This window comes from Puma concolor, chromosome C2 (genome assembly GCF_028749965.1).
Source record: "Puma concolor isolate L17-30 chromosome C2, mPumCon1.1.hap2, whole genome shotgun sequence".
Classification (NCBI taxonomy): Eukaryota; Metazoa; Chordata; class Mammalia; order Carnivora; family Felidae; genus Puma; species Puma concolor.
In genome coordinates, this window is record NC_141675.1 from 66,185,437 (window position 1) to 66,208,334 (window position 22,898).

The window sequence follows — 22,898 nt, forward strand, 5'->3', positions numbered from 1 at the left end:
TGACCTGAGACAAAGTCAGACACTTAACTGACTGAGCCACACAGACACCCCTAAATTTTATTCATTTTTAAATTGGGCTGTTCTAATTCTTCTTGACCTATTTTTATTTAGCAAATATATAATTTGATTCCTTTCCAAATATGTAATCTGAGTTATGCTTATCATGTTTTTGTATCAGGTTTATGCTAGCTTTGTAAAACAAACTAGAAAGATTCCTATCTTTTCCAATGTTGTGGAATGTTTTGAAATAAATAGTTGAAAAAAATTTGAACCCAGTTCCTTTCACCTCTTTTTTCTTATTTGATTATTATTCTGTTCAGATTTTCAATGTTTTGCATCAATTATATTAATTTATATTTTCCTAGAGAATTATTAGTTTCACTCAGATTTTAAAATGTCATTACAGTGAAGAACATTATATTCTTAGAACATTTTAAATGTCTGTGTTATTAGTGGTGTCATTTCTTTCATTATCTGTACCATGTAGCTTTGTTTTGTTTATTCTTAGCTAGAATTGCCAGAAGTTTGACTATTTTGTTTTCCCTAAAACCAACAAACTCTTAGATTAATTTATTAATTCTCCTATTCTGCTTTCTAATTTATTGATTTTGGTTTTTATGTTGGCTATTTTTTCTCTCTTGCTTTCCTTTGATTTTGTTTTTCTTTCTGTTTTTCCTGCAGTTCTTTCACTAACTTTCACTTTGTTTAGCTAAATACATAGTTCATTTATTTTAGTTTTTCCTACATGTAAGTTTGTTGTATGCTTCTGTGATTCACTCAGGAAAAAAAAAATCATAGCTTTTATTTCCATCTCTCTGCCAACAGCTATTTAAGACACTGTGGGCTTATTAGTATTCTTTTTTTTTCTTTGTAAAGTTTATTTATTTATTTTGAGAGAGAGAGTGCAAACACAGGAGGGGCAGAAAGAGAGGGAGAGAGAGAAACCTAAGCAGGCTCCGCACTGTCAGCAGCATGACACCCAATGCAAGGCTTACTCCCACGGACTGTGGGATCATGACCCAAGACGAAATCAAGAGTCTGACCTTAACCAACTGAGCCACCCAGGCACCCCAGTATCCTTTAAAACTTTACTACTTACTTAGCTTAGTTACTTATAAGACTAAAACTTTTTTTACATTTTTGTTAGTCATTTATATTTCATTATTGATGGATTCTCTACTCAGATCCTTTACACTTGTATGGTCTTCAATGTTCTCACTATTTTTCTTGTTAATTTCTATGAGCTCAGTCATAGAAGCCTGGTGTTTTGAAATGTTCTGCATTTCTTTTCCCATTCTACAGATTTAAACTACCTCAGAGAACTGCTTCTATCCCATGTGGTAGCCCTTTCAAGATACAGATGTTACAACTGCATAAGTGCAGTGTTGAGAGATCTTTTTTTGCTACAATGAACAACTGTGTGTCTGAGAATAAAGTCAATCTAGAAAGAGCGGAGCCAAAAATAGAGAAAGTGAAAAGCCCAACAGTGAATCCTGAAGGTATTCTTGAATCAAAATATGAGAGATAATTTTAAGACGTGGTATTCTTTGATTAATTTTGAAAAAGTGAGACTAGGGGACTGGAAGAAATAAAATTATAAAAAATAAAAAATTAAATTGCAAAATGAATTTTAAACTAGAAGCAATAAGTAAAGAACAAGTTACAAAATCAAGTCAGAAATGTGGACAATTTCTAAAAATATGAAAGATATTAAAGACTCCATTACTAATGAATTTTGATAATTTCTAAAACATTTGTTAAGTATATAGTTACATTTAACTTCTTAGTATCTCCATGAAGTAGATAAAATAATTTGCCTCATTTGACAGGTGTTAAAGCCTATGCTGAAAGAGCTCTAATGATTTGCCCAGTTAGTAGCAGAGGCTAGAACTGGTTTTTTAAAATTCTTTTATTTTAATTAATTAATTTATGTATTTATTTTTAGATTCAAATCAGTTACATATAGTGAAGTATTAGTTTCAAGAATAGAATTTAGTGATTCATCACTTATATATATATATATATAACAACCAGTGCTCATCATGACAAGTGCCCTCTTCGATGTTCATCACTCATGTAGCCCATCTCCCCATCCACCTCCCTCCATCAACCCTCAGTTTGTTCTCTATGTTTAAGAGTCTCTTATGGCCCCTCTGTTTTTACCTTATTTTATTTTCCTTCCCTTCCCCTATGTTCCTCTGTTTTGTTTCTTATATTCCTTAAATGAGTGAAATCATATGGTATTTGTCTTTTCTGACTGACTTATTTCACTTAGCATAATACACTCCAGTTCCATTCACGATGTGCAAATGGCTATATTTTATTCTTTTTGATTGATGAGTAATATTCCATTGTACGTATATACCACATCTTCTTTATCCATTTATCAGTACTGATTTTTTTTCAATGGGATGTTTTCTTTTCTCTACATCTGGCTCATTGTCCTAAATTATTCTGTCCACTACATTTTTTTTAAATTTTAGTACCTAGCACCTCTGTTAGACATCGTGTAGACTTTCTCATTGCAACTTCCAATGAATTTTTTTTTTTTTTTTGGAAAATATGTTTTCTGGATTCCACCTGAGTTTAATGCTTCCCTTTCTTTCATACCATGTACAATATTTCCAAAGGCCTGTCTTTGTATAAGAGACTGGTCCAAGTAAAATGTTTGCTTGAGATTGGTTGGTGGCTTCTTCTTGGCTGCCTTTGTAGTTCACTGTGGTGCTGTTAGAACTTCACGTAGAATTGTCCTTCCCAGGAGAATTGGAAGGGAAAATGAAATAAAAGCAAATTTAACCTCCAGAGTTCACTGCTTTTTCACCTCTTCTCATCAACTTCATATCTCAAGGTGAAATAAATTACTGCTTGTCAATTTCCATTTCTCAAATGCTAAAGTGATTAACACTTATGCATATACATTAAAAGAGAGGTATTAATAGTGGAATTACGGGATGAAATAGCACTGAGAATCCCCCAAATGAGCCCTTGACCAAAGCTGGGGACTGCTAGCATTCTAGTTACAAAAGCCCCTGTGTCTCTGAGTTGGGAATGCAACAGATACAGACAACAATCCACTTTTTATCATCTGTTCTTCCTTTTGTTTTTTTGAAATTCCACCTGGTGTCTAGCACATTTTTGCAATTATTTTGTGTTTTAGAAATCTCTTCATCTGGGTTAATGCATCTGGAAGGCAAAAATTTAGGCACAACAGCTAACCACCATCTTAGCCTGCAAATCTTTAAATGAGATCTTTAAAATTCCTTTTAGATACCAAACTAGATGTTCACTACAAGGGTCTCATTACTAATAGTTTTACATATCAATAAATACCTTTTTACACTCCTTTAACAGAGTGGAAAGAAGCTCTACACTATAGAATAACACCCATTGGTTTTAAATTTTCTATCATCTTATTACATGAAAGAGGAATGAATCAGAGAGCTCATCACTTGTAACTTTCCACATGGTGCCACATAGATCTACTAAAGTGTCTCCCTGGGAGAGACAGAGTGTGTGGGGCTAAGAGATGCAGAGAATTATGTTCACACATCAGCAGACTTAAAAGTACCATCAGGGTTTCAGGAGCAATGCTTTTCAGCCAAGTAGGCCACTATGTGACCTCTATTAAATTTATGGGAATTGGAGAAATGAGGTTACTCCCTAGGTGACAAGCTGTTGAATGACAGTAAAAAGTAATTAATCACTCCTACTCCTATTTGTTAAAATAGCTATGCTTCAGTACCCCCCACCCCCAGGTAGTCTTTCAAATAGAGGTGTGGCCAGAGTAGGCTTATTCCACTGTGTTTCACCTTGATCTGACCAGCCAGCAATATGCTTATGCTCTGGAGCATGTAGATGATACACATTAACCTTCAGATTTTTTTCCAGGAATACCCCTAAACTCCAGCTATCTGATGTGTAAAGCAGAGCAGAAGCATGGTAGGAGTGAAATGGATTAATACAATAAATCTTCCTTCACTCTTGCCCCTGCATTTTAGCTCATAAATGCAGTGATTTTAAAATAAAGATAATGTTAGTAACACGCTTGTTTTAAGTTATTTATATTATTAAGTGAATATGGTATTATACACAAACTCATCTCTTGCACAATAATTACAGCTAGCATTTATTAGTGCTGGCTGTGTGTTTAGTATTGTCCTAAGCTCTTTATACAGAGTGTCCCATTAAATATTATCCTTTATATATGGTATCTTATCATTTCCAATTTTCTGATAAGAAAATTAGGTTTAAGAGAGTATGCTAACTTATCAGACGGTAAGTTCTAGAGCTATGATTCAAATTCAGATCTGCTGTCTCACCCAGACCCTGTATTCTTTAGATAGTATGCTCCTCAACTGGCCATTAATGTTAGTCACAAACAAATCCTAGAAGGACCAGTGTGAATCCCAACGGCTTAACTTAATTAACACTGCTGTTTTATTTATGACTACTTCATTCATATTCATATATTCAGTGATACATATCTATATTTATGTCTATATCTCACTGGACTACCATTAAGTAAAGAGTAGGATAGGGAAAACAGGCAGGAAAAAAGAGAGACAGGTCAACATTTATTGATCACGTGAATCACTTAATTCCTACCATCACCCATTTTATAGACAGAGTTGACTAATTCAAGAAGCAGGTTGACTAATTCAAGGAGGCTAGAACAGGCAAAAATGTAGAGAAGAAGGACTAGATAGTGCATGCAAATAAGAAAAGGAACAGATGGTGAAGGTGCTATAGGGAGAAAAGGAACACAGTTCTTGTTAAGATCACAGGGGTCCTTGTCTGGGGTCCAGTGATGAAGGCCTCGGCAGGTAGCAGGGAGAGGGATGGGCCAATTGTTAAGCCAGAACTACCAATTTCCTAGGCATGGGAGTTTCTGGTCTACTCTTTCATATCCTTTGCTGAATAATAGTAAAATAAAAATTAATATTTTGAGAACATTTGATAATAACTGTGATTTTGTGGGACCCTTGATCTTAATATATACACTGCAGATTTATTTATTTTCCAATTTATATTCATGTTAATTAAATGTTTTTCATAACCTCATTTTGTTTAAGTGGGGAAAGCTGGGCAGTCTGAGAGGGTATGTTTTCCTTGGAAATGTTGGGATAACTATATAAGACAAGTGATATATCAAAAAATTGTATGCTTTTGAGGACATAGTTTTCAAGAATTTAAGAATAAAGGGAATAAAAAACCCAATAATCCACAAATTCAATGCCCTAAGACACATCACTTGATTTCACTCTCTTGTTCTCTTTCAGTTATCATGGACATTTATAGCAGTATTAATTATTTTGGAGCAAACTCTGATGGAACTGTATATGAGTCAGCAATTGGCATGAAAACACTGCAAAACAAACCACCCCAAAATTCCCTGGTATGCAACAGTATGCAATTATTTCTTGTCAACACATCTGCAGGTTGACTAAGGTTGGCCAAACCAAGATGTATTCAGGTAGTCTCGGCTCTAAGATGATAGTTAATTCCAGGCTAACTAGGAGTTGTAACAGCAACCATTGGAAACATGTTCTATCATAGAAAAGACAGCAATAGAAGGGGGTAAGAGAACTAGGCAAACACATTTAAAGCCTCGCTCATTTTAGGTCCATTAACATTCTATTGGCCAAAGCAGGTCACATGGCCAAGCCCAACATGAAGTGCTGATACCATGGCTAGGGTGAGGATGTATAATGCTAAGAAGTGGATGGGTTTGGGAGTGAACAACTGGGACCAATAACTTAATTTACTATAAGCAGAGAAATAGATGTCTCTAAAAATTTCTTTTTCAAATTCCTCAACCATACATTCGCTTGTGAGAGTGTGCAATGTGGGTTATGACACATGATAAAAATCTAGGGCTCTACTACTATTGTTCTTCCTTTTCTTTTATTTTTCTTTATTAAAAAATTTTTTTAATGTTTATTTATTTTTGAGAGACACAGAGGCGGAGTGTGAACAGGGGAGGGGCAGAGAGAGGGAGACACAGAATCTGACAGGATCCAGGCTCCAGAGTCCGAGCTGTCAGCCCAGAGCCCAACGCGGGGCTCGAATTCACAAGCCATGAGATCATGACCTGAGCCGAAGTCAGATGCTCAACTGACTGAGCCACCCAGGCGCCCCTCTTCCTTTTCTTTTAATACCACAAGTTCCTTCAAGGCAGAAATTGACAACTCTAAATTTTATGTTCTACAGAATGCTAAAGAGTTAAAATAATTCTCAGATCAAATAAGCTTGTGATATGCTTGACTACCAGACTACTAAAACTATCCAACATACTAATGCATATTGCAAATATCTAAGGAAGATGTGGCATACAATATTTTACACATTTATTTAACCACAGAATCCCCTTCCTGCAACAAACTTATTTTATTTAAAAAGAACATCTTAAGGCTCTACTTTTGTGGAATTCATTTTGGGAAATGCTGTTTGTCCTAAGGCAACTCCATGTTTCTTACTTCTTATTTCAGATGGGGCTGGCATCTGGTTAATACCCCACTTTTAAGATAAATTTTTCTATTTTTAATGCTTATTTACTTATTTTGAGAGAGAGAGAGAGAGAGAGAGAGAGAGAGAGAGAGAGAGAGCAGGGGAGGAGCAGAGAGAGGGGAGAGAGAGAATCCTAAGCAGGGTCCATGCTGTCATTGTGGGGCCCAGTGTGGGGCTCAATCCTACAAATTGTGAGATCATGACCTGAGCCAAAACCAAGAGTTAGATGCTTAACTGACTGAAGCACCCAGGAACTCCAATATAAAATGTTTTAAAAAGAATTTGAGGAGTACACTTATAAAGAGCACTGAGTAATGTATACAATTGTTGAATCACAATATTGTACACCTGAAATTAACATAACAGTGTATGTTAACTATATTGGAATTAAAATAAAAAAAAAACGATAAAATTAAGAAAAAAAGAATTTGAGGACAGGGAGCAGGTTTAGCATATGTGAGCGCAAGGCAATATAATTGTATTATTGATAAAGTCTGGTATACTCTATTTCAATTTACCCAGGTTACCTATGTTACTTTTAAGTTAGTCAAATCCAGGTATGTCTTACTGTCCTTTAGAATTTCCTTTTTAAACATTTCAGAAATATTTATGTACACATTTAAAGTATGCTAGCAATTAGTGTTTGTGGATGCCAAGAAATTTCTATTTCTAGGCCAGGAAGAATGGAGTTCTGAGGTCATTTAATCCATACTGTTATGTTAGGTGTTAAATTCTGATTAGTATAAAATTTTTAAAAAGTCAGCAATACCAGTGGATATTTTCATCTCAGAATGCATGTTTAAATTAACACCTGGATATTATGCTATGAAGAATAACACTTAAAAAAAAACACCCATGAGGCTGGGACGGTTTTAACTCAGTAGAAAATATTTTTTACACTGTAAGTTTTTATGGAATGTTATAAATCTGAAAAAAAAATGATTTTAAACAGCTGAGATTTTATAGCCACTCAGGGATAATAAAAAGTTTGAAGAATATATTATATTATGTAGATGAGGGGAATATATTAGTCAATATTGTGACTTTTTAAGATTTTTCTCTTAAAATAAAGAAAATTATTCACTAATCTTTTAGGTAAAATGTCAGTATGTTTTTGCATAATCTCTCTCTTATCAATATATCCTAATGTTCAAAAAACAAAACAAAACAAAAAAAAAAACGTGGTATAAGATCTTCTGGGAGTAGTAAATCTCAAGCCCGCCCACATAGCAGGGCAATACATGGTCCCTGATTATAAAAGGCCACAAACTCTTCACAATATTTAAAAAGTTTTTTGAAGAGCAGCTCAACAGTTAATCCTGTACTGCTAAAAATATTTGAACGGGAATCTGGAATTTCTATAATACTTCTATACATTATCTTAGTTTTCTTCACTGAAGCTCTAAAAGGCAGATCAGGCAGGTACTGACTTCCATTTTGTGGGTAATAAAACTGAGATTCAGAGGGATCTAGTGACCTGTCCAGGGTCACTCGGTTCATAAATAGTTGAACAAAAACTAAAAATAATTCTTCTGTTTCAAATTCAGTGCTTTCCCCCATCTTTGTACACTTTTTCCAAGATGTTTTATTCACACCATTTTTTTCTGATTCCAAGTATATATGGTTCATATTATAAATTAGACTTCATCTGTCTCTCTCTTATGACTTTAGTCATTGGAAGTGGTAGAAGGGGTGGGAATTTAGAAAAAAAAAGTATTGTTTTCAAATTTAAATATTTTAGGAGAAAAGAGGCATAAAAGAAATAAGGAAATCTGAATTCCTGAAAGAGACTTTGAAATAATATTTATGGATCTATGCAGAGAAAACTAAGTTTTTATAGTACATGGAAGTCATTCCTCCATACAAGGATAAGACTTTATTTAAAGTGCAACCATTGAAGTTTCAATGTAAAAGCAGCCATGCTGTTTCCCAGAGTTGGTGGTGAAACATAACAGAAAGCAATACTTTTCCTACAGAACTAATCAGGATTTCAAGGGATGTGAGAACAGGTGATAACTTATTTTGATGGCTCTCAGTCCAAGTGCACAAGAAGGGAAAGATTACTTTCTTTCTCATCAACTAATACCTTTATATCAGAGTCTCCTAAAGGCTCTGTGAAAATGTTTTCCATTTATGAAAGGGAAAGATTCACCCAGACAAATAGGAAGTGAGTTTCTGTACTGACTTCACTTAGAAAAAACAGGTTTAACAAGAAGACATCCATTCCCATCTCTTGTTTGCCTCTATGCCTATGCTAACAGTGGCAGCCCCTAGGAGAACATGTATGAAGGACGAAAAAGTCATTTCTTTTTTTTTACTGGTTATTTTTGAGAAAGCACAAGCAGGGGAGGGGTAGAGAAAGGGGGACAGAAGGTCTGAAGTGGGGTCTGCAATGACAGCAGTGAGCTGATGTGGGGCTCGAATTCACAAATGCCGAGATCATGACCTGAGTCGAAGTCGGCCACTCAACTGACTGAGCCATCCAGGTGCCCCATGAAAAAATTGTTTCTACCTCAATATTTTGGTTAGTCACATGGGAGGGGAAACACTCAGGAAGAAATGTGATCATTGTTAACATTTCCAAAATGAGTTATGTGATAATGTGACTTAAATTTGTTCACATTTCTTTCACAATAGCAAGTATTTCTTGAATATTTACATATGCTATGAATTGTGCTTTACTTATATTACCGTATGAAATAGGTACTAATATTACTTTCACTTTATAGATACAGAACTCAGGCAGTACCTAAGTTTAAATAACTCCCTCATTGTCACAAAGCTGTGGTCAACAACTAAACTTAAATTCAAACTCACATAACTCAGAGCCCAGAGGCAGTTCACTTAACCACTGCATTCTGAAATACTTTGATATTTAAGTACTGACGACAACTACTACTGCTGTACTATAGTACTGGTTCTGAGACAGGATTGTATACATCTTTATATAGGAATTTGCTCCTTTTCAGTTACAGTCATTGGTTTACAAATTGCCCCCCCCCCCCCCCCCATGAAGGCAAGGGAAGACTGAAGAAAGAGGCAAACCACTCCAGATTGGGAGGTGGCAGGTTTAACAAGTAAGGGAACTTACATACAAAGCTTGTCTTTTGCAGCCTCAGGATCTGTGTACCTGCCTGCCAGAATCTTAAAAGTTTATATAGAGACCTTAATGGGGTTCAGTCACATATTTATTCCAGATGGTTTCAACAACACATTACACCCTCAAGGTTGCATCCTTGAAACAGCTCCAGTTATGAGAACAGTGAGCAGAATGTACATTCCAAGGACAGGGGTGGGTGTGAGGAGCCTCTGATTGCTTGGGTCCAGCTTCTGGGTCAGCTGGAGGTCACATCCTTTTGATGGCCTCCTTCAAGACGACGAAGTTAAAAGGATAGATGTATTGAGAAGAAAGAGTTAAAAGCATTTCTTAGGATGGGGAATTCCTTGAATAAAAACATACCAGTTGGTTAAACACAGTTAAAGACTCCACCAACTAGAAACATGTACTGATTCTGATTTTCGCTGCTGCCACATCATATTAATTGTAGACTATACCTGAGTGGTTCTGATCATGTAAAATCATTTCAACACTAAAAATAATATTGAAAATAGCACCAATGCCCAATGACCAGAAAGGAACGATGATATCAAGTATCCATTTTAACTCAGAGACTTCCCAGTTGTCAGATTTGCACATTATCTTAGTCACTTTTTACTGCCAAGAAGTGATATCAGAACAAGCCAGATGAATGAGAATTGCTTTTCCCTTAATTAGTATTGCAGATCTTCCTTCAGGCTCCTTGTGAGCTCTGATGCCATGTCACTGTCCAAAAACACCCAATGAACACCTGTATACTCTCTCCAATGCCCAACCTTTTAGACTGTCTTCCACACTAGTCTTTGCTGATGATGAATAGATGGAAACAGGTCTGCAGATGAGGAGGAAATCTTCATGGCATGATTTCCCATCTATTATGATTATACTAGTTACAAGAACTTGGAGAAGTTTGTGGCACAAACCCATTTTGCAACTCTTGCCTGCATGTGATGCCTAAAAATGTCTATTATTAATGTCACTCTGAAAATGTTTTAGTTTGTTAAGGAATTTCTCTAGGTGCCCAAATTTATAAAGTTACTGTCTGAAATATGATACTGTCAACGAGTGACAGTGAGTTGATTTAGACAGGGCAAAAGTTCAAGTGCGATTCTCTGTATTTCTTGTGAGCTTGACAAGTCACAAATATCTTATACGCAGTCCTCATTATCACTTGGAATGACTTCTAGGTTCCAGGAGTGCATTATTGATGATATTATGGTGAACATAAATAAGGAAAACCATGTCCATGATGAGCTCGTCATTTAAAATAAGTCAAAAAATTAAAAATATAACAATCTCCAATCCCCTTCTCAAAAATGAAACCCTGTGATCATTGATAAAATAACATATTTTCCTTTATAGAGGGTTACAAAAGTTGCATTTCTCATTTTTTTGAGCATTAGGGAGGAGAAAGTAATGATATTATTATATCTTTTCCGTATGAATTCACTCTATCTCCTCTTTGTAAGATTTTAGTCTGACAAGTTTATTTTTTATTTACTTAAAATTTTTTAAATGTTTATTTATTTTTGAGAGAGACAGAGTGCAAGTGGGGGAGGGGTAGAGAGAGAGAGAGGGAGAGACACACAGAATCTGAAGCAGACTCCAGGCTCTGGGCTGTCAGCAGAGAGCCCAGTGTGGGGCTCAAACCCACAACCGTGAGATCTTGACCTGAGTTGAAGTCTGGCATTTAACCGACTGAGCCACCCAGGTGCCCCTATTTACTTTTAAATAGAAATCTTCTTTCATCACTTAGCATGCAGGGTCAACTCAAATAATTGGTATACACCAATAAACTAGTTAGTACATACTGAAGTTGTAACTTCCAATCAATAACACAAAAATGTAAACTAAAATCGCTCTTGTTTTCTTCATTAACATACTACTACTCAATAAAGGAGACATTTTTTCTACCCAGTGGATAAGTAGCAAACTGTGGTCAATTTCCTAAGCAAAATTATTACTGAAATGTTATTTTTCTGGTTCTTAATTTCTGAAAATGTGAGATTAGTAGTGAGGGTGTATGTAAAGGGAAACAAGCCTGTTTGGGATTAGAACTATTATAGGGTTGTCAGGTTTAGCAAAAAAAATACATGACACCTAGTTAAAACTGAATTTTATATAATGAATAATTGCTTAGTATAATGATTTCCCACTCATTACTTATACTATAGCACACCACAATATACCATGCCATAGCATACCTTAAAGTGTCAAGAATCTTTGTCACTTTTGAGTCAAGAGATTATCTGAGGCTTTAATTTTCTTCCTTTTGATTACCTACTCAAAGTGTGACACTATATTCAATTTCATTTTCTAGAACAGAAGTTTGGGAGAGGACGAACACAAGCCTCGCCTTTTGGCGCTACCCTAAGGTAAGAGATTCCCTGGGGCCAGGCCAGGATTCTTTTTACCAGAACCTACGAGTACCCTTCAGAAAAGAAGAGTCAAAAAGGTGGAGAAATTCCTCAGAGGACAAGTAGTTAGACATTAGGCAAAAAACTGGAGAGAGTAAAGAGGCAGGCAAACAAATTGCAGAAATGAATGGAGTGCTTTCCTTCAAGGAGGAGAAACCAAGAATGAGCTTTTCATGTTGAAACTCTAAGATGCTAGGTGATGCCATCTCAGTGCCCTTCACTCATCTGATTGTTCTTTTTGAAACCTACAGTTGTGGATGTAATGGAGATGGAGAGAAAGGAAGATAAAGCAAGGGTGATGTGAAATGAGGCCCAGTAGAGACATACTAGGAAGCCACTGTGGAGAATTTTGTTCTTTTATGAAAACAGTATCTTACAAATGGCTTTTGTTGTCAAAATTATACTTGATGAATAAAGGAACAATCAATTTTAGGCAATTTCTGATCTTGTCAAAGCTTTGAATTTACGTGACGAGGACACCACTAGGCAAATTCTGAATGAATTCCCTGATTTATGAACTTATAAAATGGTACCGTAGGGAGGATCAAAAGCACATGTCTGAAAGCCCTGCCTTCTAGTTAATGTAGGAGAGTTCTGCATAAATATGCCTGGTGTCCAAAAAATTATCAGGGCCTTACATCGTTGGGGAGAAATGAATTATATCTCATACAAGCTTGGAATGAGATACTCTCTGAACATGTACTGTGAGACAGCATCCAGATACTCAAGTGCTCTATTGTAAAACTTGAGTTGAGAAGAAGCCAGAAAGCAACACCAAAACTTCTGTGATAAGATGTCATCTTGTCTTTCCATTACTCATTGTTTAATAACAATCCTTTATCAAATAGCGAATATCAAAATATTAAAACCTGATCTGCGAATTTCTAGTTTAGAAATATGAGAGAGAGGAAAACACAGAGCAACAGGGAGCAAGAGAATGAATCTGAAAACACAGTAGCTAACAGATGCCTGGCAGTGTCCAGGCAAACAACTTTAAAATAGACTTGTATTCTTACTCGAATTAAAAATGCCATGTGACTTGTTTGTATTCGATTAGCTGTTTGCTCCTCATAGCCAGCCAGGCCAGAACTTCCACCACTACTCTCTTCCTATGCCAAGTTCCTGATTATGTGTTAAGACTGGAGGGTGTAGGGAATGCTACTTGCCTCCAGCTGGTGCAGATTAATAACTGAGACACAGGAACCATTTGGGAGAATAATGAGTCACTTCCTGGTCTAAACATTAGCTCCAGGCGATGGTTGACCAAACAAATACAAAATCATAAAGAGGAAAATGGAGGCTCCCACTGAATCTTGAAAGAAGAATATAGGAGATAAATAAAAGTGTATTTTAACAAGCAGGTAGTAATTTTATGGAACTCATGCCTTCATGATTCAGTACAGACCAGCAACAACAATGACAACAAACTAGAACAAGGTAAAGGAATTTTTAAAAGTGGTGGAATAAATGGTAATGGTTTTTCTTACTTAAAACTGTTCATTAAAACACCAGAAAAAGCAAAAGAAATGAACATCTGCCAAAATGAGCCGGCTATAAATTTAAGATCTAAGTTAAATAATTGAGTGATAGTTGTATTCTTGTCTGCGGTTAAATTTAAAGGGAACACTGCTAGTATTTACCATTTAAGTATGATGTCAGTATTTAGTTCATAGAGATAGCATTTATGCTAGCTAGGTATGTTGTAATCATAGAATATTAAGTGTTGAACACAACTGTTTCTTGAATTTCATCAAATGCATTTTTGTCATTTATGAAGATAAGCATATGACTTTCACCTTTAGCCTATAAATGCACCGGATTGCATAAGTAGAATATTCTATGGTTCAGCCTACTCTGCTGAACCGTGATTTGCCCTGACAAGCCTTCAACAACATCCTCATGTAAGTTTAGATCTCCCTGTTAGGTGTCCCCATTGCACCTTGTACCAGGCCTACCCCAACATCAGTAAGGCCTGAGGCAAGAATACAATGAAGGCCCACACATCCCATATGGCTAAATATTTTAAAGCTACAAATCAAGCTAAACAAACCATTAAATAAAATACATTCCATCCTCCTACCTTGACAAATATATCCATCCTCTAAACCACCTGGAAAACTAGGTTCAAATTAGAATTTTCATAATCTTCAGAGTTCTGTGCTGCTAGAACATGCCTTTGGGAGAAGTGGCCCCAGCCCCTTGTCCTCAGTGGCTGTGGCTACTTCTCCTTGCCTTCCCACTCTTGCCTCCATCCAGAGGTGCAAGTGGCTTCTGCACGACCACACATTTCAAACTTTGTTCACAACATCCCCTAAGCATTGGTGGACATATAAGCACAAATACTATCTTCAGCAGAATGGGATGAGAGAAGTCTGCTCTGGTCTTAGAAGTCGGTTTGAACTGTTGGAACAGGGAATTCTGGTGTTCAGGCTAACCAGAGGTGTGTCTAGTGAGGGTTGTGGGTTCCAAATGGGAATGTCCAGGAAGCTCCACAGATGCTCATGGTCTCTTTACCGGAGGGTTAGAATGGGCTTCTCTGAAACCTGGGGCTAAGGACAGGTCCTTTTTGCTTGGGTCTAAGGATAGTAATGCCTTGGACCATGCAATCATAACACCTATCACAGTTTATTTTCAGTTCTTTACTCCTTGTTAGACTTTAAATCCCATATTGGTTCTTGGATCACCAATTCCTAGCATAGGGCATGGCATCAATGCAGTGTTTATAAATACTTTTGGAATAAAAAAAAAATGGTAGTAATTTTCTAATGGGACTATGTTTTTTAAAGTATACTTAAAACACATAAAAATTATAATGTTTTAGGGCTTATTTTTAATTAGAAGTCAAAATTTTGTAGGCTTGAATCTTTTACTATATTGATATAAAACTGGAAATAAATAGCATATGTATAAATAAAACATACACATAGAAACTGAAAAATCCTTTCAAATGATAATGGAGAGAAGGGAATATTTTTAAATATGGCAAGATATTTAGAATGAAAATCTATATGTATATAATATTCCTAATAGCATTTTCTATAAGAAAGAAAACTGGAAACACTTTAAATCACTACTAATTGGAAAATGGTTATGGGTATATCAAATCGATGGAGTACTATTAAGCAAATGAAATTATAATAATAAAGATTAATGATAGTGTGAAAAAAGTACAATATAATTTAAGTGAAAAAAGTGCAAAGCAAAATGTATATCATATATTTACAATAACTTAAAGTAAGCAAGATGGGGAAAAAACAGAAACATGGTAACAGTTACAGCAGAGTGGTAGAATTGTGGCTCAAATTTTTCTTTTAAAAATAGTTTAATAAAGTTATAACAACGCCTCTGTCCAAAAATAAAAAAAAACAATTTAATAATATGAAATTAAACCACTTAGCTGTGAGTAGATTTTGAGGGCCATAGTATATATTTTATAAGTTAATTGGCCTGCTTTTAATTAGTTTCTGTTTACCCATGCTCTATACTTTGATGTAGCTTTATTTAGAAAAGTAGATTAACTGAATTTTCTACATACATATGTGATTATATACAATTGTATACATAAAATGAATTTTTAATATATTTTTTCATATTTACCTAGATGAATTTAGACACACTGGAGAAAGATCAGAGGAAGGAAACTGTATTGAACTTGAAACTTTTCCTTATAAGGACTTCTGGCCTGGAGAAGACCCAAACTGTACTTCATAAATGCATTAGATGCAAAGTACTATCCTGTAGAAGAGATACAGGATAGTAGATACAGGTCCTGTAGACCACAAACATTCATCATTCATTCACTCATCCATTCAACAAAACCTTCTTCGGACCTATTATGTTTTAGGATCCAGTGCTAGGTGCTGGAGAAGCAGTGAGCGACAAATGGTACTAGACAGGGGAGTGACCACAAAAGATATTGTGATGTCCTGTTGGGAGAGAGTATCATCAGAGAATGGAACATTCAGGAAGGCAGATTAGAGTGAATTCAGGTTAAACATTTTTCCTAATCAGAGCTGCTCAAAGATGGACAGACCACCCACGATGAAGCAAATTCCTTTTCAGGTTGTATGTCCCACTGGCAATGATATTTTTAAAAAGTAGATGTGTAATTGGACTAGATGACTTTTCAACTTTGCGGTTCCCTTTATCTCATGCCCAAATGAGAGACAAGTTCTCCTGAGGAGATTGAAGAGACAAAATAAGACTGAAACTATCTCAGTGGAGAGTAGGTTTAGACATAGGGAAGAACTTACCTTCAGAGAAATGGTTTACTTCAGGTTGTGACGAGAAGTTAGAGGAAACACTGAAAGAGGGTGTGAAAATACACATCTTGTATGGTGCATTCTCTCCTTTAGAGGCAGGAGGTCATATCAGATGGCCACTGCAAGTTTTTCTCAGCTTAGTTATTGAAATATTCTTATCTATGGATGGTTGAGAAGACTAGTACCTAATAGGAAGCTTCAGGAAAGAACTGGGAAAGCAGAAGAGGCCATGGAGTTGACCACTGAGATGGAGGGCATGATTGCCTATATCAGTGAGAGCCATCAGTGAAGAGTCAGGGGCCATTGGTTTCTGCAGGAAGTGAGCCAGCAGAGGCTCTGAAGAGGGGAGTGTCTGTGATTTGAGGGGACCTGAAGAAATGATGGTGGCAGTTTGTGTCAGGATGTGAAAGGCAAAGGTGAGAAGCTGTCATAGTTGGGTATATTATGGTGAGTGTTGCTGAAATGGGGAGTGAGAAAGGTACAAGTGTGAAAATGATGAGCAAGAGGGAAGGGATTGGGACACCAGGCAGGAGGAATGGGAAGGTGCCAATAAAATGTCGAAGTGTGGCTCCTGGATGCAGCAGTGCAGCCCTTCTTGAAGCACAGCAGGACCTAAGGTGTGGTTGGCTTTGTGAGGTCTGCTTGGAGATTTCTGACCGGAGATAAATTGCAGATCATAATCACAATCCTTTTTTTTCAACTATATTATTTCCTAAAACACCTGCTGTTAACAGGTACTGAAGAATTCCCTCAAACACATTCCAAAACAAAAATAAGACAAAGAGAATGAAATTCAGATTTTAAAAAAGCTACTTATGAGTTAAGAGTCTCCAACAAACACTTCATCATGTCATCTTGAGACAGGACTACACATTTTCATCTTTTTTTTTTGCACATGAGGAAACTGAGGCCTAGGGTTCCCAGAGATTAGGTGGAGAGAAGCCAGATTTAAAGTGCAGGTTTTTTATTAAAAATAGAACTACCCTACGACCCTGCAATTGCACTACTGGGTATTTACACAAGGTATGCTGTTTTGAAGGGACACATGCACCCCAATGTTTACAGCAGCACTATCAACAATAGCCTAAGTATGGAAAGATCCCAAATGTCCATCGATGGGTGAATGGATAAAGAAGATGTGGTATATATATACAATGGAGTATTACCCAGCAATCAAAAAGAATGAAATCTTGCCATTTGCAACTACGTGGATGGAACTGGAGGGTATTATGCTAAGCGAAATTAGAGAAAGACATGACTTCACTCATATGAGGACTTTAAGATACAAAACAGAGGAACATAAGGGAAGGGAAGCAAAAATAATACAAAAACAGGGAGGGGGACAAAACATAGGAGACTCTTAAATATGGAGAACAGAGAGCTACTGGAGGGATTGTGGGAGGGGGATGGGCTAAATGGGTAAGGGGCATTAAGGAATCTACTCCCAAAATCATTGTTGCACTATATGCTAACTAACTTGGATGTAAATTTCAAAAATAAATTAAATTAAAAAAAATTTTAAACGGAATAAAAATAAATAAATAAAGTTCAGGTTTTTATACTGCAATTTCTAAATGCCTTCCACCAATGGCTGCAGCATTTTACCTGTCAAGGAAAGCTGCTGCCATTCATCATGCTCCTTGGCAATTTGTAAGTGCTTCTTTTGTCATCATATTCAAATTGACAAATTTAACAGAGGAGCAGTGATCTATTATGGCACAAGGATATGGTAGAAGTAGGGAGGGTGCTTTGCCTCAGTTTTTCAGGAAAGTTAATGAGGTAAAAATTTCTGAGTGGCAAAGCTGTAATTACTACATATGTAGAGTACAAATACAATCTAGTTGGCTTCTGAGCGACTCTCTTTTATGAATAAACTGCCACCTTTTCCTTGGTCTGACATCATAATGTTGGTCTCAGGATTATTAGATGGGTGGGAAGACACTGATAGCTCACTTTATGTAAGCTCAAAGTTGCTCAAAGAATATGTCTTATTGGCATACATCTACTACCAACGCTTCTGCAAATAGAGAATAGGATCTATTTCTTTTTTCTTTCGACCCACTTCATTTTTATCATCAGGTAGTTTAATATAGTTTTATATACTTGTAGCCTTCTTTGCCCTTAAAACTAGAAACATAGTAATTATCAGGTTTAATTTGAGAATTCTGGCCCTCAGAATAGGTGTGGATTAAATATGTAGAAATGAATTTGTTCATCTTCTCTATTTCTTAGTGAAGCTCTCTGTCACTATTTTCCTAGAATGATATTTCACATTATAGTCATATTAGTACCTGGTTTTCTTTCTTTCTTGTTCTTTTTTGTTTATTTATTTTGAGAGATATAGAGAGAGCATGAGCTAGGAAGACAGGGAGAGAGAGAGAATCCCAAGCAGGCTCCGTCTGGTCAATACACAGAGCCTGACATGGGGCTTGAACTCAGGAAACCTTGAGATCATGACCTGATCCAAAATCAAGAGTCTGACACTTAAGCCACTGAGCCAACCAGGGGCTCCTGGCACCTGGTTTTCTTAATAATTACCTATTTGTATCAGGACCCTAATTAGTAAATTTGCTAATTTTTGTTACTTTATTATGAATTGAGGTCAAACTTTTTGTATTATCCATTAGTCATTTGTTTATTAAATTAGCCAAAAAGTCAACATGTTTTCATAAAGAATTATTTGATGGTAAGTCTGTAAGAAGGAACAGAGCACGTGTTACAAAGATGTTTAAGTACAATGTATAAGTAAATGGAAATTGAGCTGAACAAATGAAGAAGTTGAAAAAATAGTATGTGAAAAGAAAAATACCAAATCTTTTAATTTAAAACTAACTGATTTTAAAATGATTTTCAAAGAACTAGTCCCTATGTTTGAGAAACTGTAGACCAGGTTATTAAATGTAGATGCAGCATAAAGACACTGGAGAACAATTTTCCAAGGGTCTCTAGTTGTTGTTGTTGTCGTTTATACATCTTGCAAACAAAGTAGTAATCAGTCTTTGCTCTAGATTATATTTTTAAGGATGTTTGCATATCAAATAGCCTTGGGAGAGAGAGGTCATGTTTCCTTCTGGGAAAAAAGGGATGGCATTCTTATTGTTCATTATAAATTATTCAGTCTCCCAAAGCTTGAAGTTCCTCTACTGTACTGCAATCCATGGTGTGTATAGGCATCCACTGGACCTCATTTGTATCACCCCCATGGGACCTGGAGATAAGGGGAGCTGATGCAAATATGAGCATGCTCATGGTGCCGTGGAAAGAAGTCCTTCATTTGTGACCCAGGAGTCTCATGTCTTTTCCTACCACCCATGAACTCTGGCAGATTGTCCAGTTACCTTGCAAGTTAAATAATATCTCCTACCTTTCACAGTTCTTGACAAGTCATAGTTAAGAAGGAAGTGATTAAGACATTCTCCTTTACTCAGAGAGTATGGTAGGCAGAGGAAAGGCTTCCCAAGATATTTACATCTACACCCTGGAAACTTCAAACATGTTCTGTAACACAGCAAGGAGAAACCAAGGTTGCAGATGGAATTCAGGTCCTCAATAATTAAACTGCTTTTAAAATTAAGGAGATTATCCTGGATTATTTGGGTGGGCTCAAAGTAATCACAAGAGTTTTTTGAATGTACAAGAGGGAGGCAGACGAGTCAATGTCAGAGCAGGAGAGATGTGAAAATGGTACATGGTGGATTCGAAGACGGATGAAGATGGGGCACCCGGGTGGCTCAGTCGGTTGAGTGTCCACTTTGGCTCAGGTCGTGATCTCGCGATCCGTGAGTTCGAGCCCTGCATCTGGCTCTGTGCTGACAGCTCAAAGCCTGGAGCCTACTTCAGATTCTGTCTGCCTCTCGCTCTGACCCTCCCCCGTTCGTGCTCTGTCTCTCTCTGTCTCGAAAATAAATAAACGTTACAAAAAAAAAAAATTAAAAAAAAAAAGAAGACGGATGAAGGGACCATGAACTTAGGAATGAAGACAGCCTCTAAAAACTGAAAAGTACAAGGAAACAGATTCTCCCCTAGAGCCTCCAAAAGGAATGCAGGCCAGTGGACACCTTGATTTCAGTACAGTGAGTCTAAGATAAAAAACAATGTTGTTTAAGCTTCCAAAATTGCAGTAATTTTTTACAGCAACCACAGAAATGCTAATACAGAGGAGCAAGTGTTTAACATTCTGACATGGAAAGTTTTGGGTTTTTTTCCCTCCTTGCCTGTTGGCTTATGCTCATCCTTTAGGCCTCAGTTTAGATGTTCTGTCTTTTCTAAGAAGAGTTCTCTGTTCTCTCTTTGTGAAGTAGCCCCTTCCTGTTATATTCTATCATGGCACTATGTTTTTGGAGCACTTTCTATAAACACAATTAAAATCAGGTTTTGTTATAATTTTTCTGCAGCTAAAACATTATATGTATCCTAAATTAAAATTGACAATTGTCTTTGTTGTCTTTTTTGGTGAAAGTTTGTCCTTTAATGTAAGACCATATTCTTCCTATATTTTTAATTTAAAATGTTCTTGAAATAAAATGCTGTTGTTAGAAAGCACTAGTTGTTTTTTCCTTTTCTTTTTAAAATATGTTTTCTTGGGTAATAAAATGTGGGCAACCTATGTTGATCCCTATTAAAAAAAAAACTGTACTGATACATGAAATTAAAAAATCTGGGCACCACAACTCCAGGTACTGTCAGATGCCATGTATTGTCCTAGTATTTCATTCTTCCTTCAATGGAATGCACACTGAATTTTGTTTCATTGCTTTTTCATTTATGAACTAGGATCCTTATGAAGGGAAAGGACATGACTGTTTTGGGTTATATCCCCAGAGCTTAACACAGTGCCTGACATAGAACAGGCACACAATAAAAGTTTGTTGAATGACATTGGATCAGGAAATAAAAATTTCTAAGAGATTAACATGTATATGATGAGATTATAAGTATTAAAATCATATTCCCCATGCAAATACCTCAAGATAAAAATATGAAAAAGTTATACATTTGAAAACAAAAACAGCCATTGCTTTTGCATATGGCATGCTCCTAAAATTATATTTATATTTCCAAATCAATGACCTCAAAGATATTGATACTCTTCATATAGATTCTTACATAACAAATTTCTTTTAAAGCTCAGTATTAAAAAGACTACCTCTTCTCATGATCAGCATTATTTGAAATCAGTAAATGTGAGGTAGCCAAATGAATGCCACTTCTCTTTCACCTTGGCTTCTATAATGCACAGACTACCACTTGTGTGTTTGGAGACCAGAGGGCACAGAACAGGCTTTCGTGATTTACTCTATTTCTTCTTTCCTATCCAATTCCCTTGGCCAGGTCCCTGTCTGATTCTCTTTTTGACTTCTGTTCCTTTGCTCTTATTTTAACTGTGTTTCTTTGTATAGTAAGCCAACACAAGTACTTCTGAAAAAAAGAAAATTAAAGTACTAACTGGCTCAATCACTGAGGTATTCAAGTCCCAATGTAGGAGTTTTCACAACTGCAAGGCTTCTCCTACATTCTTTCCTCTAGGCTTTGTCTTATTTTCTCACAGTAAGAGTAACGTCCAAGGTCATCTTCCCACTGTGCAGTTTACCTGGCAACTATTTAAATAAATGAATCATAAATGTTTAAAGCCAAATTCCCTCTTGGACATATAATCCCTATGTAATGTTTTAAAAAGGAAGTAATTTTGCGATAAAGGGGAACTGTAATTATACAGATTTGAACATTCAGTAAATGACCATAAAGGACAGACATATATTTCCCAACAAGTGCATGCTAAAATGTATAAGGACAGACTTCCCTATGAAATGACACTAGAAATATTAGAATTGAGTCTAATTAAAAGACATTTTAAAGGAATTTGAATGAATCTGTATCTTAATCTCCAGTTATTCACCGAGTACAAATAAGAGAAATGTGAGCCTTCTATTAGAGCACAGGTTTATACAAACAGTATGAGGCTTTATGAGTTTTTTTTTTCTCCTCTGTGAGATGGGGGTTTGAAGGAGAAATAAGGATGGAATGTGCTTCTTCCAAAAGTGTGTGATGGACGGGCTACAGGGGTGAGTCACAGGTCCCCCCACAGTAGCCTCAGAACAGTCCCATTTTATCTTTCTAAATTAACTGAGCTCACGTTAAGCCACAGGTTGTAGGTATCTGTTCAAATTAGCATGTGCCCTTTTTATGATTGTTCAGTGATTTGGTTATGGTGATTATAAAATATTTTCAATGTCAATCATGCCTCTATATAAGATTTTAATTTGAAAAAGGACTCCATTGTGAAGCAGGCGGTATTGCATAGTGGTTACAGTTTACTGTATGTTTGGAATCAGAGAGACCGAAGTTCAGGCTATAACTCCGCTATTTACTAGAAGGTTAATCTTAAGGAAGTTACTTGACTTCCCACAGCCTTAGTTTCTTTACTTGAAAAATGGGGCTAATGATTGTCCTACTTCTTTGGGTGGTTGTGAGAACTGAAGGAGGTGTAGTAAATAAACTGCTGGCACACACTAACTGCTTAAGAAATGCTGACACACAGGGGTGCCTGGGTGGCTCGGTTGGTTGGGTGTCTGATGTTAGCTCAGGTCATGATCTTGCAGTTTGTGAGTTCAAGCC

At 36.3% G+C, this 22,898-nt stretch overlaps 1 protein-coding gene and 1 long non-coding RNA gene across 5 annotated transcripts in view; one reads left to right on the plus strand and one right to left on the minus strand.

The window, feature by feature from the left end:
• SPATA16 (spermatogenesis associated 16) overlaps positions 1-22,898 on the minus strand; it is a 249,675-nt gene that overhangs the window by 180,308 nt on the left and 46,469 nt on the right. The window lies entirely within an intron of this gene.
• On the plus strand, positions 1,247-14,797 carry LOC147577303 (uncharacterized). Its single transcript, XR_015255797.1, has 3 exons — positions 1,247-1,499; positions 5,280-5,395; positions 11,925-14,797. It is a non-coding gene; the product is annotated as an uncharacterized LOC147577303 (long non-coding RNA).